We start from the raw sequence: 4,756 nt of genomic DNA, 5'->3' as shown, positions 1-4,756 counted from the left end.
TCTAACACTCTAACACTTTACAATTAAATGTGTGGAAACCGCTATGAAATAAAATTACATACACATGTTCTCAAGTTCTCAGAAAATGGCAGAATGAAGCTAGAGTCTAGCATGATATGCAATACAAAGGACTACGAGCTGAATTGTCAATAGCATCTTTGCTCACCTCTGGCACCACATAAGTGGGGCCAAAGAAACTGCAGTTCTCTGTGAATACCCTTCTTCCAATCTCCCACTAAAGAAAACATTAAACTCTGCTTTCAACATACAAGGGCTTTTCCTGGCCCAAAGATACAAACTATTCCTTCTGCCTCAGGAAAAAAAAAAGTAAAAATAAACTGTTCCAAATAACCAACATCTACATTATCTTGTTAATCACCTTAACAAATCCATTTCTACTACCAATTTTTAAAATAATTTTTACTACTGAGTGGAATCTCAGGGTTGTTTGGATTTGCATTTTGCTGATGACTAGGGATGTCGACTGCTCCTTAGATGTTTCCCAGCCATTCGATATTCCTCAATTGAGAATTTTTTGTTTAGCTCTTTTCCCCATTTTATACGATTGTTTGATTCTCTGGAGCCTAACTTCTTGAGTTCTTTGTATATATTGGATACTATACCTCTATTAGTTTGTTTTTTTTTTTTTTTTTTTTTTTTTTGACAATGTCCTTAGCCTTACAGAAACTTTGCAATCTCATTAAGTCCCATTTGTTAATCTTTGACCTTAGAGCTTGAGCCATTGGTGTTTTGTTCAGGAAATTTTCTCCTGTGCCTATGTGTTCTAAGGTTTTCCCTACTTTCTCATCTAATAGTTTCAGTGTATCTGGTTTAATGTGGAGATCTTTGATCCACTTACACTTGAGCTTTGTACAAAGAGATAAGAAAGGGTCTATTTTCATTCTTCTGCATACTGAATGCCAGTTGGACCAACACCATTTGTTGAATAGGCTGTCCCTTTTCCATTGAATGTTTACTGCTCCTTTGTCAAAAATCAGGTGACCATATTATTCACAAGAATGTGAATAATCTTGAGTGTCTTGACCATCATTCTCTTTTTTTTCAGTTTTTATCAATTTTTATTGTATCATTGAAAATGCTTTTTTGCAACTTGATTTAAAATGAAAACAGCAACAAAAATTAAACCAAAATTTATATTTCTCACTTGGTACCTGCTACAGAGTTTGGACAGGCTTAAGAAAGTTTAAAAAAACAAAACAAAAAAAAAAAACCCACAAATAACCTTCATTTTACCGCTCCCTTCAATTATGTTTAATCTTAGTACATTTAAAAAATGGTCAAAAGCTTAACACTGTTTCCAGATTTTGACAGTTTTAAATATATGGCAAAAATACAACAAAAATCCGAATGTGGTAGAATTAAGGTTAATTCATATCCTGATAAGGAACTAAGGAATCCAAAACATTTTTGACACTATAAAGTTGTTTATTAACTATACACAGAATATGTCCCCTATAAAATGTACAAGTAGATCACTAAAAGTCTTATCCGGTAAACACTTTCTTCAATACAGAATATACTAAGTCCATTGGGTAACAGCTGTCTGCCTCAAAGTAATCTAATTATAGCACCCGGGGTCTGCTTTAATGGAAAGTTAAATACTTGTTATTTTTTGCATTACCTATTTGTTTGACAGAGCCAAGAGTTAACAACTTAATTTTACTTTAGTATATTAATCACTGCACAACAGATCACCTTATCACAGGTTTTCTTCATTATTTGTAGCAATGGTATACAACAAATACTAGATACTTTTAAATGGCAGACAACCATAAAATTGCTTTTCTTTGATAGTATATTGGGCTTTATAATTATACTAGGATATGAATGATATAAAATATTACCATAGTATGCCTCAAGGTAAATGGTTCACTAGATTGTGCTCAGTAGGTTTTACGAAAAAAAATCTGTTCTCCTCTCCAATTATCCTGTATGTTTTCCCCACAGTAAGGGTTCAGTAAATAACTGTTGAACATACTGCCTACACAGGAGGTGAGAAGAAATGGGCCCTTATGGGTGGACATCAAGTATAAGTGGAATTAGCGTGGGAAGGAGTGGTTAGATGTAAACTGTATGGAGTACACAAGTAAATAAACTCAGAGGCCAATACAACACTTAAGCAGAAAATACTGGCACTGGAATAAACAAAGGCAAGATTAGCCAACACTGGCATTAAATGAACTGACTTTTAAGAGATAACTAGGAAACACTTTATACTGGACCACACCTTTACCATCCAAGTTAATTTGAGACAGACCAAGAGAGGCACTCTTAGAGACTATGGCTGTCTTCCTTGGTATTCAGCCATCCTAGTTTCCAGTAACTTATCATGGATAGGCTACCCATGAGTCAATAAAAACCTGTTCATATTTAGGGATTAGTTTCCACAAGTACAAAGTTGGATTGCCTTTTATTTGTCCTAAAATGCTTGCTTTCAAACTTGAAGGGACTTCAATTATTCCATGTAGTTTTCGATAATTCTTTTATCCTTTCAGACCAGAGTCAAAATATCCATACAGTATTTATACCGCAGCGCCTTCCACCCATCCTTTGGTCACTTGAACTGCCCTTCTTTGGTTCTTTTTTTCTGCTTTCAGATCTCTCTTGAAGTGTAGTAAGCAGAACTGTACTGGGTATTCCAGCTGCAGTTTGGTCTATCATTGTCGGAATGGCTTCGGCTACGCCGTGGTCTTCCAGTCGGTCTACTGTTTCTAGGACTGTAAGATCTCCTATAGTTATAATCAAAGGAGAGACTCCTTGATCTTCTTTCATAACTTCGGCTTCGAGAACGTCTATATCGGTCATAATCGTCATATTGTGAAGAGCTGTATACATTCCTCCCTTCCTTGGCTTTCATTTGATTTGGTGTCTTTCGATCCCCCTGTGCGAACTGTATTTCAATTTGACGCCCACAAATCCATTTTCTGTCCAAGTTATGTAAAGCATCTTCAGCATCATGAACATCCTCAAATAGAACATATGCAAATCCTCTTGGACGCCATGTGTGGAAATCAAGTGGAACATAAACATCTACTATTGAACCATAACGATCAAATTCCCGACTTAAATCTTCAGACCTTGTGTCGTCTGCCACGTTTCTGACAAACAGAGAGGTGTTGGGGGCGGGGGTCGCAGGTATCGGGACATGACAGCGTCGGGACTCTAGGCCAGTAACAGGCTCGACAAACCCTCTGCAACTCCAGCTGCGGCTCACATCCACTCACACACACGCAGAGACCCCATCTTGACCATCATTCTATTCCTTAATTTTTCACCTATTTTCTTCAAGTAGTCAAACTTATTGACCCTTCTTTGAAAAGTCAAGATCACATTGAAAAGAAATTTTCTCACTTTACTTCTCCATCTCATTAAGTTCTCCTTCAATGTAGTAATATACAATTGCCAATCTGTAGATACAGCTTCTTCCAGTATTTATTTATTTATTTATTTATTTATTTATTTATTTATTTGTTTGTTTGTTTGTTTAAAATTTTTCCAAGGGGGGTGTTGGGATTCTGTAAACCCCACCCGTCAGTTACTTAGCAACAGCCAGGTATACCCTACCCCTCAATTACCCAGCAGTGGCCAGGTATGCTCCGCCCCAGTGACCTGACACTATAAAAGGAGCTGCTTGACCCCTCCTCTGTCTCTTGGCCTCTCTTGCCCTTGTGCTCTTGCAGTCTTGCTCTCCCCTTTCCCTTCCCCCCTCTGTCCCACGTGCTCATGGCCAGCCTCTACTCCTCTACTTCTCTCTCTCTCTCTCTCTCTCTACCACCCTCTTAACTCTCCCATGACCTGAATAAACTCTATTCCATACTATACCTTTGTGTGGCTGGTTCCTCAGGGAAGGGATTCCCAACATGGACCCCCCAGAGGCATCTCCCTCACCCTCAGGCCTCGCTGCACCTCCATGGGCCATATGCCCCCCACTCTCTTCATCCTTCCCCTAACATTGGTGCCGTGACTCGGATCATTATCCTTCACAACATTGGTGCCCTGTGACTCTTCCTTTCAGTGACTTTTCCTTACATTTGGTGCCCCGTCATCTTTTCCTTACAGGGGGAACCTTTAATTCCATTTCTTTTTTCTTTTATTTATTAGATACTCTGTATTTACATTTGAGATGTTCAAAGATTCCTTTACCAGGCCCTGCTCCCACACCCCCTCCCCTTCCATTTGCCTTTACAAAGGTGCACTCCCTTCTGATTCCCCTCTCCACTCATTGTCTTGTCATTCCCCTATATTGGGAAAACATGCCCTCTCTGGAACAAAAGCCTCTTCTCACATTCAAGCCAGACACTGCTATCTTCAGCTACATATGCACGTGGATCAATAGGTCTCCCAAAGTGTGCACAAACGTTGGTGGTTTACTCCATGGGAATTTTGGAGGGTTCGGTTGGTTGATAATGTTGTTATCTTCCCATGAGGTTGTAACCTCTTTCAGCTCCTTAGGTCCTTTCTTTAGCATCTTCATTGGGATCCCCAAGTTCCTACCAATGGTTAGCAGCAAGCATTCTAAGCTGTATCTATATGACTCTAGCATAGTCCCTAAAGGGGCATCTCTGATTGGTTCTTGCCAGTAAGTATATTTCAGGATCAGCACTTGGGTTTGGTGACTGCATATGTGGTGGATCCCCAGGTAAGGTAGCTTCTGAGTGAACATTTTTTTAACCCCTGTTCCTCTATATCACCTTGCATTTCCTTCCATGAGAGATTTGTTCTCTTTTCTAAGGAC

General features: G+C 39.0%; 1 pseudogene across 1 annotated transcript; it reads right to left on the bottom strand.

Annotated features, from left to right (window-relative positions):
• Nucleotides 1-2,614: 2,614 nt before the first annotated feature.
• On the bottom strand, nucleotides 2,615-3,168 carry LOC308414734 (serine/arginine-rich splicing factor 10-like; annotated as a pseudogene). Its single transcript has one exon. The product of its transcript is annotated as a serine/arginine-rich splicing factor 10-like (transcript).
• Nucleotides 3,169-4,756: the final 1,588 nt, after the last annotated feature.

The sequence above is a fragment of the Micromys minutus genome (assembly GCF_963924665.1).
Source record: "Micromys minutus genome assembly, chromosome: X".
Classification (NCBI taxonomy): domain Eukaryota; kingdom Metazoa; phylum Chordata; class Mammalia; order Rodentia; family Muridae; genus Micromys; species Micromys minutus.
This window is presented reverse-complemented; position numbering and strand designations above follow the sequence as displayed.